Here is a 12,500-nt window from a genome sequence, read left to right as displayed (position 1 = left end):
GAGAGACAGGAGAGAGAGAGAGAGATGAGAGAGAGGGGAGCAGAGAGAGAGAGGAGAGAGATGAGAGAGAGAGAGAGATAGAGAGAGAGAGAGAGGAGAGAGAGAGAGAGAGAGAGAGAGAGAGAGAGAAAGAGAGAGGAGAGAGAGAGAGAGAGAAAGAGAGAGAGAGAGAGGAGAGAGAGAGAGAGAGAGGAGAGAGAGAAAGAGAGAGGAGAGAGAGGAGAGAGAGACAGGAGAGAGAGGAGAGAGTGAGAGAGAGAGGAGCGAGATAGCAGAGAGAGGAGATAGATGAGAGAGAGAGGAGAGAGATAGGAGAGAGAGGAGAGAGAGAGAGAGAGGAGAGAGATGAGAGAGAGAGGAGCTAGATAGGAGAGAGAGAGATGAGAGAGAGAGAGAGAGAGAGGAGAGAGAGAGGAGAGAGAGGAGAGAGAGAGAGAGAGAGAGAGAGAGAGAGAGAGAGGAGAGAGAGAAGAGAGGGGAGAGAGATGCCGGGAGAGAGGAGAGAGAGAGAGGAGAGAGATGAGAGAGAGAGGACGTGAGATAGAGAGAGGGAGAGAGATGAGAGAGAGAGGAGAGAGATAGGAGAGAGAGAGGAGAGAGAGAGAGAGAGAGAGAGAAGAGAGAGAGAGAGAGAGAGAGAGAGAGAGAGAGAGAGAGAGAGAGAGAGAGAGAGAGAGAGAGAGAGAGAGAGAGAGAGAGGGAAGAGAGAGAGAGAGAGAGAGAGAGAGAGAGAGAGGGGGAGAGAGAGAGAGAGAGAGAGAGAGGAGAGAGAGAGAGAGAGAGAGAGAGAGGGGAAGAGAGAGAGAGAGAGAGAGAGGAGAGAGAGAGAGAGAGAGAGAGGAGAGAGAGAGAGAGAGAGAGAGAGAGAGAGGGAGGGAGAGAGAGAGAGAGAGAGAGAGAGAGAGAGAGAGAGAGAGAGAGAGAGAGAGAGAGGAGAGAGATGGAGGTAGCGGAGAGACGTCTGAGATCCCCAGAGATTGGAAAGCTGACACTCTAGTTACAGACCTATATCCATCCTGCCCTGCCTTTCGAAAGTATTTGAAAGTCAAGTTAACAAACAGATCACCGAACCATTTCGAATCCCACCGTACCTTCTCCGCTATGCAATCCGGTTTCGAGCAGGTCATGGGTGCACCTCAGCCACGCTAAGGTCCTAAACGATATTATAACCGCGATCGATAAAAGACAGCCTTGGTTTCTCCAATGACAGCCTCGCCTGGTTCACCAACTACTTCTCAGATAGAGTTCAATGTGTCAATTCGGAGGGCCTGTTGTCTGGACCTCTGGCCGTCTCTATGGGGGTGCCACAGGGTTCAATTCTCAGGCCGACTCTATTCTCCGTGTATATCAATGATGTTGCTCTTGCTGCTGGTGAAGCTCGGATCCACCTCTATGCGGACGACACCATTTTGTATACATCTGGCCCTTCACTGGACACTGTGTTAACAAACCTCCAAACGAGCTTACAACACTCCTTCCGTAGCCTCCAACTGCTCTTAAACACTAGTAAAACTAAATGCATGCTCTTCAACAGAACGCTGCTTGCACCCGCCCACCCGACTAGAATCACTACTCTCTGCGGGTCTGACCTAGAGTATGTGGACAACTACAAATACCTAGGTGTCTGATTAGACTGTAAACTCTCCTTCCAGACTCACATTAAGCATCTCCAATCAAAAGTTAGATCTAGAATCGGCTTCCTATTTCGCAACAAAGCCTCCTTCACTCATGCTGCCAAACATGCCCTCGTAAACGGACTATCCTACCGATCCTTGACTTCGCGATGTCATTTACAAAATAGCCTCCAACACTCTACTCAGCAAATTGGATGTAGTCTATCACAGTGCCATCCGTTTTGTCACCAAAGCCCCATATACTACCCACCACTGTGACCTGTACGCTCTTGTTGGCTGGCCCTCACTACATATTCGTCGCCAAACCCACTGGCTCCAGGTCATCTATAAATCACTGCCTTAGCCTTACCTTAGCTCACTGGTCACCATAGCAACACCCCCCCGTAGAATGTGCTCCAGCAGGTATATCTCACTGGTCATCCCCAAAGCCAACACCTCCTTTGGCCGCCATTCCTTCCAGTTCTCTGCTGCCAATGACTGGAACGAACTGCAAAAATCTCTGAAGCTGGAGACTCTTATCTCCCTCACTAACTTTAAGCGTCAGTTGTCAGAGCAGCTTACCGATCACTGCACCTGTACACAGCCATTCTGAAATTAGCCCACCCAACTACCTCATCCCCATATTGTTATTTATTTTGCTAATTTGCACCCCAGTATCTCTATTTGCACATCATCTTTTGCACATCTATCATTCCAGTGTTAATACGAAATTGTAACTATTTTGCACTATGGCCTATTTATTGCCTTACCTCCATAACTTACTACATTCGCACACACTGTATATATATTTTCTGTTTGTATTTTTGACTTTATGTTTTGTTTTACCCCATATGTAACTCTGTGTTGTTGTTTTTATGGCACTGCTTTGCTTTATCTTGGCCAGGTCGCAGTTGTAAATGAGAACTTGTTCTCAACTGGCTTACCTGGTTAAATAAAGGTGAAATGAAAAATAAAAATAAAAGATGGAGGGGGAGAGGAGAGAGATGGAGGGAGTGAGAGAGATGGAGGGAGCGGAGAGAGATGGAGGGAGAGGAGAGAGATGGAGAGGGAGAGAGAGAGGAGAGAGATGGAGGGAGAGAGGAGAGAGATGGAGGGAGCGGAGAGAGATGGAGAGAGAGGAGAGAGTGAATGAAAGATACAAGGGTGTTGGGAAAATGGAGAAGATGCATGAGGAGAAAATAGAGGGGTGGAGAGTTGGAGAAGGAAGAAAGGAAAATGGAAGAAAAGAGCTGTGAGGAAATGAGAGGTGGTAGAGGAGAAGAGAAAATTAGGGATATAGGGACAGATAGGGAGGACAGATGAGAGGGAGTGAGGGAGGACAGAGGAGAGGGAGTGAGGGAGGGAGGGGACAGAGGAGAGGGAGTGAGGGAGGACAGAGGAGAGGGAGTGAGGGAGGACAGAGGGAGAGGGAGTGAGGAGGACAGAGGAGAGGGAGTGAGGGAGGACAGAGGAGAGGGAGTGAGGGAGGACAGAGGAGAGGGAGTGAGGGAGGGAGGGGACAGAGGAGAGGGAGTGAGGGAGGACAGAGGAGAGGGAGTGAGGGAGGACAGAGAGAGGGAGTGAGGGAGGCAGTGGAGAGGAGTGAGGGAGGACAGAGGAGAGGAGTGAGGGAGGCAGTGGAGAGGGAGTGAGGAGGACAGAGGAGAGGGAGTGAGGGAGGCAGTGAGAGGGAGTGAGGAGGACAGAGGAGAGGGAGTGAGGGAGGCAGTGAGAGGGAGTGAGGGAGGACAGAGGAGAGGGAGTGAGGGAGGCAGTGGAGAGGGAGTGAGGGAGGCAGGAGAGGGGGGTGAGGGGAGGGAGGGGACAGAGGAGAGGAAGGGAGGGGACAGAGGAGAGGGAGTGAGGGAGGCAGAGGAGAGGGAGTGAGGGAGGAGGGGACAGAGGAGAGGGAGGGAGGGGACAGAGGAGAGGGAGAGGGAGGGGGGACAGAGGAGAGGGAGGGAGGGGACAGAGGAGAGGGAGGGAGGGGACAGAGGAGAGGGAGTGAGGGAGTGAGGGAGGCAAGTGGAGAGGGAGTGAGGGAGGCAGTGGAGAGGGAGTGAGGGGACAGAGGAGAGGGAGTGAGGGAGGCAAGTGGAGAGAGAGTGAGGGAGTGAGGGGACAGAGGAGAGGGAGGAGGGGGGACAGAGGAGAGGGAGTGAGGGAGGGACAGAGGAGAGGTAGTGAGGAGGGGAAAGAGGAGAGGGAGTGAGGGAGGGAAAGAGGAGAGGGAGTGAGGAGGGGGAAAGAGGAGAGGTAGTGAGGGGAGGGAGGTGAGGAGGGAAAGAGGAGAGGTAGAGTGAGGGGAAAGAGGAGAGGTAGTGAGGGGAGGGGAAAGAGGAGAGAGTTAGAGAGACGGGGGTCAGAAGAGAGGAATGGAGGGAGGAGCGAGGAGAGGAAATAATACATGAAGTGTGATGTCATCCCTCTGTTCTATATTAAAGAGATGAAGAACTCTCTCTCCTCTTTCTCTCTCCTCTTTCTTGTTTAAGTGTTTTTTCCAATGTGCACAGGGACTTATATAACAGAGAGAGAGAGAGAGAGAGATAGAGAGATAGAGAGAGAGAGAGATAGAGAGAGAGAGAGAGAGAGAGAGAGAGAGAGAGAGAGAGAGAGAGAGAGAGAGAGAGAGGGGAGAGAGAGAGAGAGAGAGAGAGAGAGAGAGAGAGAGAGAGAGAGAGAGAGGGAGGAATGTGTGGGAGATTGAAGTGGGTTTAAGATCCAGAAGTAATATTTAAACATTGGCACGGGAGTCTACAGGGTGTGTGTATGTATGTGTCAGTGGCGGTCAGAGATTGCTGCCCAACCTTACATCACTACAAAGAGGACATTCTCCGGATTAAAATGGTGTCTGACTTTAAAAATCTAAATATACAAAGGGTCTTAAGATCTACCAGATGTTTATATATATATATATCATTGGTGGTCAGTGCCGTTTTTTAATGAGCATGGCCTTATTTCTATTACAGCATAGTGGATGACTGTCATTCATATTCCATTCACCCAAACTCAATGTAACATCAATAGGTTTAGGCTACTACATGATACTAACATTTTCCCTGTACCCATCATGAGGTTGCTACAACCTAGCCTATGAATGAAAGTTTATAACGTAGGTGCACAGGTCTTGCACACCCTTGCCTGCATCTAGCTTATCTAGGGTGTAATCATTAGTCCAACAGTTGCAAATGAGAGTTTCTATTGGACAAATGTAGGTCTTTTTTATCCCTGTTTCATTTGCTTCTGTTTAAGAAAATTTTTCAACAGAATGAATACACCCCTGATCACGCGTAAACACAGTTCACTTTCATAGCAGCCACGTTGTATTCCTATGCACTCTCCTCCTCTCACCTTTTCCCTTCGTTTGTGGACTTCAATGCACAACACATCAGCTGTATGTGACCAGGTGAAAAAACCTTTCCAAACCATGTCATAACCGCTACACACAGTCTATATCGTTGTCCCCATATTAGCTAAAGTAATGTCCTAGTCAACATAGCTAATAGAACTAACGCGTTAGTAAACCCGCTACAATCATGCGGTAACGTTACAGTGTACAGTCAGTAAGCAGTTTAGCAGTTACGACCGGCGGCCGGGGTGGCAATAAATTAATAAAATCAAAAGCTTACCTTGACTTGGAAGAGTTCCAGTGTTGTGTTGTAAAGTCATAGCCAGCTAACTAACATAGCATCCCTCTGTTTGAGCAGGGTGTTTCAGTAGGCTAAACTAGCCAGCTGCAATTGCTAGCTAAGTAAGTGAAACTCAAAGCGAAAAAAAAATACAATTGCTCTCTCTCTCTCTTTCTCTCTTGCTTCTCCTACATTTTTGAAGAAATTAATTTGTTGAAAACTGTTCAACTATTGTCTTTCTCTCTCTTTTAGTCAACTAATCACCACATGTTATTCACTGCAGGGCTAGCTAGCTGTAGCTTATGCTTTCAGTACTAGACTCATTCTCTGATCCTTTGATTGGGTGGACAACATGTCAGTTCATGCTGCGAGAGCTCTGATAGGTTGGAAGACGTCCTCCGGAAGATGTCAAAATTACTGTGTAAGTCTATGGAAGGGAGTGAGAACCAAGAGCCTCCTAGGTTTTGTATTGAAGTCAATGTACCAAGAGGAGGACGGAAGCTAGCTGTTCTCTGGCTACACCAGGGTTCCCAACTGGCGGCCCATGGACCAAATTTGGCCCGTGGGTGGTTTTATTTGGCCCACCAAGTTTTCTGAGCCAAAAATAATAATACTTTTTTTAATACTTTTTTTTTTGGTTGGGCATAATAGACTGTAAAAACACCAGGAAATCAGCTCTAAGTGATTTTATTTTGAGAAATCTGTTCCCAAGTATTCCCACACATAATAGAGAGACACGTGATCGTATACAAATGTAAACAATGTTTGAAATGATTATGTTTTAGTCAAACATTATATCTGTTTTGTCACGTTCGTTCATGAACGAGAAGGACCAAGGCGCAGCTTGATATGCCAACATGTTTATTAAACGAATAAACACAACGACAAAACAATAAACTAACGATACGTGACGTCCTAAGGTACACACAACAAACCTCACACGGAACAAGATCCCACAACCCACTAGTGCCAATAGGCCTGCCAAGGATGGTCTCCAATCAGAGACAACGAGCTACAGCTGCCTCTGATTGGGAACCACACCGGCCAACATAGATCTAGACATACTAGATCTAAACATAGAAAATACAACATAGGAAAACACAGCAAGGAAAATACACACCCTGACTCAACATATAAGCGTCCCTCTGAGTCAGGGCGTGACATGTTTGGGCTACTTGCGGTCAATTTACAGTCTCCCAAATTATTTGTAATTATGTTCCGGTCCCCGACCATCCGCTCAAGAAGAAATAGGCCCGCGGCTGAATCTAGTTGATGATCCCTGGGCTACACCATGGTGCACGCCTACAGAGTGCAGTTGAGGCTACTGTAGACCTTCATTGCAAAAACAGTGTGTTTTAATCAATTATTTGGTGACATGTGAATATATTTAGTATAGTTTTATCTAAAAATGATATAACTTTTATAATGTTTAAACTTTAAAATGAAATTCACTGAGGAGGATGGTCCTCCCCTTCCTCCTCTGAGGAGCCTCCACTGGTGTGTTTGTGTGTGTGTGTGTGTGTGTGTGTGTGTGTGTGTGTGTGTGTGTAGTAAGATAGTGCTACTGTTCTCTTCTTAACTAATTGAGTATACCTCCTCCCCAGAACACATCACTTCATCACCTTTCATCCAGAGCTAGAAATACCCCACACACCACACTAGCACCTAGCCTCATAGCCCTCTCAATGTTCTCATTCTAGAATGGAACTGCCCCAGTGTTCTAACAATTCCATTGGAACTGCCCCAGTGTTTTGACAGTTCTATTGGAACTGCCCAGTGTTCTGACAGTTGTATTGGAACTGCCCAGTGTTCTGACAGTTCTTTTGGAACCGCCCAGTGTTCTGACAGTTCTTTTGGAACTGCCCAGTGTTCTGACAGTTCTATTGGAACTGCCCAGTGTTCTGACAGTTCTTTTGGAACTTCCCAGTGTTCTGACAGTTCTTTTGGAACCGCCCAGTGTTCTGACAGTTCCTTTGGAACCGCCCAGTGTTCTGACAGTTGTATTGGAACTTCCCAGTGTTCTGACAGTTCTTTTGGAACTTCCCAGTGTTCTGACAGTTCTTTTGGAACTGCCCAGTGTTCTGACAGTTCTATGGGAACTGCCCAGTGTTCTGATAGTTCTTTTGGAACTGCCCAGTGTTCTGACAGTTCTATTGGAACTGCCCAGTGTTCTGACAGTTCTTTTGGAACCGCCCAGTGTTCTGACAGTTCTTTTGGAACTTCCCAGTGTTCTGACAGTTCTTTTGGAACCGCCCAGTGTTCTGACAGTTCTATTGGAACTGCCCAGTGTTCTGACAGTTCTTTTGGAACTTCCCAGTGTTCTGACAGTTCTTTTGGAACTTCCCAGTGTTCTTACAGTTCTATTCATCTGATGAGACAGTCCTTTGTGACACTCAAAACGAGAGCCTAGCCGAAATGTAGAATTTAAAATAGAAGGGAGGTAAATAGAGGGGGATGAAGAACAAGAATAGACCATTCAAAGATATCAGAATCCCTAGGCAGCCATTTTGGATCTCCTCAACAACACAACATCCCTGAAGTGAAGTCCTCTATAATAACCACACAGATTAAGAGGAACTTTCATTGCAGCCTCTTCGTTTCCCCTTCAACCCTGTGTATCCCTATGGGGGAGGGAATATGGGAGCACACAGATAGCAGCTGGGCCCATAGGGCTCTGGTCATAAGTAGTGCACTATATAGGGGATAGGGTACCATTTGGTGATTCCCTCTGGCTCATATAACTGGAGCTAACAGTCTGCTCTAGCCCCCGGGTGTCTGTGTGTGTGTGTGTGTGTGTGTGTGTGTGTGTGTGTGTGTGTGTGTGTGTGTGTGTGTGTGTGTGTGTGTGTGTGTGTGTGTGTGTGCGTGCGTGCATTAATTATGGATAGCTAGACCCACACACTGCATCTGTCTGAGCAGGTGGCCGTCCAGGCCAAAGCAACCGCAGGCAGAGCTGCACAGCATGATGGAAAGGTGGTTATGATAAGGTGGTTATGATAGAGAGAGAGAAATGGGGGAGGAAGAGGGGAGGAGGTGGATAGAGAGAGGGGGAGAAGGAGAGGAGAGAGAGAGGACCAGGGAGAGGAGAGAGAGGACCAGGGAAAGGAGAGAGAGGACCAGGGACAGGAGAGAGAGGACCAGGGCGAGGAGAGAGAGGACCAGGAGAGGAGAGAGAGGACCAGGAGAGGAGAGAGAGAGGACCAGGGTGAGAGAGAGAGGACCAGGAGAGGAGAGAGAGGACCAAGGAGAGGAGAGAGAGAGGACCAGGGGAGGAGAGAGGGGACCAGGGAGAGGAGAGAGAGAGGACCAGGGAGAGGAGAGAGAGGACCAAGGAGAGGAGAGAGAGGACCAGGGAGAGGAGAGAGAGAGGACCAAGGAGAGGAGAGAGAGAGGCCAGGGGGAGGAGGGAGAGGACCAGAGAGAGGAGAGAGAGAGGACCAGGAGAGAGGAGAGGACCAGGGAGAAGAGAGAGGACCAGGGAGAGGAGAGAGAGGACCAGGGACAGGAGAGAGAGGACCAGGGAGAGGAGAGAGAGGACCAGGGAGAGGTGAGAGAGAGGACCAGGGAGAGGAGAGAGAGGGACCAGGGAGAGGAGAGAGGACCAGGGAGAAGAGAGAGGACCAGGGAGAGGAGAGAGGACCAGGGAGAAGAGAGAGGACCAGGAGAGGAGGGAGAGGACCAGGAGAGGAGAGAGAGGTCCAGGGAGAGGAGAGAGAGGACCAGGGAGAGGAGGGAGAGGACCAGGAGAGGAGAGAGAGAGGACCAGGGAGAGGAGAGAGAGGACCAGGGAGAGGAGGCAGAGGACCAGGGAGAGGAGAGAGAGGACCAGGGAGAGGAGGGAGGACCAGGGAGAAGAGAGAGAGAGGACCAGGGAGAGGAGAGAGAGGACCAGGGAGAGGAGAGAGAGGACCAGGGAGAGGAGAGAGAGGACCAGGGAGAAGAGAGAGAGAGGACCAGGGAGAGAGAGAGGACCAGGGAGAAGAGAGAGAGGACCAGATAAAGATCTGCATATATAACCTTGATCAATTCAATCTGAGAACAGATGGACCGTCTCAACTATACAGTCCACAGAGAATGGCCACATAGACATTAAATAATCATCACAGATATCTATAATTCTAGATCAGCTCACCTGAGGGACATGATCTTCAATGGATGGATAGATGAACAGACAGACAGACAGACATAGAACTATATTTCTAGATCAGCTCACCTGAGCGACATGATCTTGTATGCGTCGGGCAGATAACATCTAGTATTCTCCATCTGTGCTGGGTCCGAGTCACAGATCTTGTTCGTCGAGGCGTCCGTAGTTGGCACTCTCGATCATGATGACGTCTGTCCCCGGGCAGCGCAGCTCGATGGGTACGACTCACAGGACAGTTCCCTACGAACCACCGCCATGGGGATAGGGGCTCGACTCACCGCTGCATAGGGGGAGAGAATATATACATGTAAATATACACACACACACACAGATAAACGTGTACACACACACTCTCCCTCTCTGCCTCGAACCTGGCGTTAGTTACATCTTGGGGTGTCTGTATATATGTCTGCTTTGTTGTTGTTGAGAACTTTAGAATCCACTGGTAGTACTGAGAACAGAATGCGCTCACTCTCATGTTGCTCTCTGAAAGCCTTCTCTCTCTGCTCTCTCTCTCTCTCTCTCTTCTTCTCTCTCTCTCTCTCTCTCTCTCTCTCTCTCTCTCTCTCTCTCTTCCTCTAACACACACACACACGCTTGTACACAACAAAAGCAGAGATACCTCAATTAACACAATACTACCATTCCTGACATAGACCTGCACGCCACAGTGCGTTAGACACCCTCTAGATCAGTTGTCTCTCAGCCTTAAGGCCTGAAACAATAAGAAATAACAAGAGATAGATATTTGTGCCCCAAAGAAAAAGGAGAGAAGAAGAAGAGAGAAAGTGGAGAGAAGAGGGAGAGAGAAGAGTGAGAGAGAGAGAGGAGAGAGGGAGGAGAGAGAGGAGAGAAGAAGGGAGAGAGAGGAGAGAAAGAAGAAGAGAGAGAATGAAGAGAAGAAGAAGAGAGAGAGTGGAGAGAAGACTGGAGAGAGGAGAGAAGAAGAAGACAGTGAAGAGAAGACTGAGAGAGGAGAGAAGAAGACAGTGAAGAGAAGAAAGAGAGAGTGAGAGAAGAAAAAAGAGAGAGTGAAGAGAAGAAGAAGAGAGAGAGTGGAGAGAAGGAGAGCGAGAGTGAGAGAAGAAGAAAGAGAGAGTGGAGAAGAAGAAGAGAAAGAGTGGAGAGAAGAAGCGAGAGAGTGAGAGGAGAAGGGAGAGAGAGTGGAGAAAAAAGGAGAGAGAGGAGAGAAAGAAGAGAGAGAATGAAGAGAAGAAGAAGAGAGAGAGTGGAGAGAAGAAGAAGAGAGAGAATGAAGAGAAGAAGAAGAGAGAGAGTGGAGAGAAGAAGAAGAGAGAGAGTGGAGAAAGAAGAAGAGAGAGAGAGAGAGAGAGAGAGAGAGAGAGAGAGAGAGAGACACACAAAGAGAGAGAGAGAGAGAGAGAGAGAGAGAGAGAGAGAGAGGAGAGAGAGAGAGAGAGAGAGAGAGAGAGAGAGAGAGAGAGAGAGAGGGGGGAGAGAGAAGACTGTGAAAGACAAGGAGTGTTTCTGATGTATTTTTCATCATCAACTCATGGAGGTAAAGTAGTGAGGCAGTCACCCCATTTAACCTACTGGCAACGAATCTACTGTATGAATCTACTGTATGAATCTACTGTATGAATCTACTGTATGAATCTACTGGCAATGAATCTACTGTAAGAATCTACTGTATGAATCTACTGTATGAATCTACTGTATGAATCTACTGGCAATGAATCTACTGTATGAATCTACTGTTGAAACTACTGTATGAATCTACTGGCAATGAATCTACTGTATGCATTTACAGTATGAATCTACTGTATGAATCTACTGTATGAACCTACTGTATGCATTTACAGTATGAATCTACAGTATGAATCTACTGTATGAATCTACTGTATGAATCTACTGTATGAATCTACTGGTGAATCTACTGTATGAATCAACTGTATGAACCTACTGTATGCATTTACAGTATGAATCACAGTATGAATCTACTGTATGAATATACTGTATGAATTTACTGTATGCATTTACAGTATGAATCTACTGTATGAATCTACTGTATGAATCTACTGGCTGAATCTACAGTATGAATCTACTGTATGAATCAACTGTATGAATCAACTGTATGAAACTACTGTATGAATCTACTGTAATGAATCTACTGTATGCATTTACAGTATGAATCTACTGTATGAATCAACTGTATGAATCTACAGTATGAATCAACTGTATGAATCTACAGTATGAATCAACTGTATGAATCTACTGTATGAATCTACTGTATGAATCTACAGTATGAATCTACTGTATTAATCTACTGTATGAATCTACTGTATGCATTTACAGTATGAATCTACTGTATAATTAAATCTACTGTATGCATTTACTGTATGAATCTACTGTATGAATCTACCGTATGAATCTACTGTATGAATCTACTGTGTGAATCTACTGTATGAATCTACTGTATGAATCTACTGTATGCATTTACAGTGAATCTACAGTATGAATCTACTGTATGAATCTACTGTATGGAATCTACTGTACGAATCTACTGTATGAATCTACTGTATGCATCTAATATATGCATTTACTGTATGAATCTACTGTATGAATCAACTGTATGAATCAACTGTATGAAACTACTGTATGAATCTACTGTATGAATCTACTGTATGCATTTACAGTATGAATCTACTGTATGAATCAACTGTATGAATCAACTGTATGAAACTACTGTATGAATCTACTGTATGAAACTACTGTATGAATCTACAGTATGAATCAACTGTATGAATCAACTGTATGAATCTACAGTATGAATCAACTGTATGAATCTACAGTATGAATCAACTGTATGAATCTACAGTATGAATCAACTGTATGAATCTACAGTATGAATCAACTGTATGAATCTCAAATAATAAAATAAAAGGGTTGCTGAAGATGATAATACAAAATCAAAATGGAAACTAAACTGTTATCTAAACTGTAGTCATAGAAACCAGATGGACAAGGTCCCTCACAGCTATGTACTGTTAATGCTCTTTACTGTAGTCTTCATTTCCACATTCACAGATGAAAAAGAAGAGAACGCAAACATTGGTGACATGACAGGCTTTCAGTGACAGTTAGACATCT

The 12,500-nt window shown here is 46.3% G+C and overlaps 1 pseudogene; it reads right to left on the bottom strand.

The window, feature by feature from the left end:
* Nucleotides 1-12,500, bottom strand: part of LOC123485721 — a 112,070-nt pseudogene that overhangs the window by 40,298 nt on the left and 59,272 nt on the right.

The sequence above is a fragment of the Coregonus clupeaformis genome, unplaced genomic scaffold (genome assembly GCF_020615455.1).
Source record: "Coregonus clupeaformis isolate EN_2021a unplaced genomic scaffold, ASM2061545v1 scaf0817, whole genome shotgun sequence".
Classification (NCBI taxonomy): Eukaryota; Metazoa; Chordata; class Actinopteri; order Salmoniformes; family Salmonidae; genus Coregonus; species Coregonus clupeaformis.
This window is presented reverse-complemented; position numbering and strand designations above follow the sequence as displayed.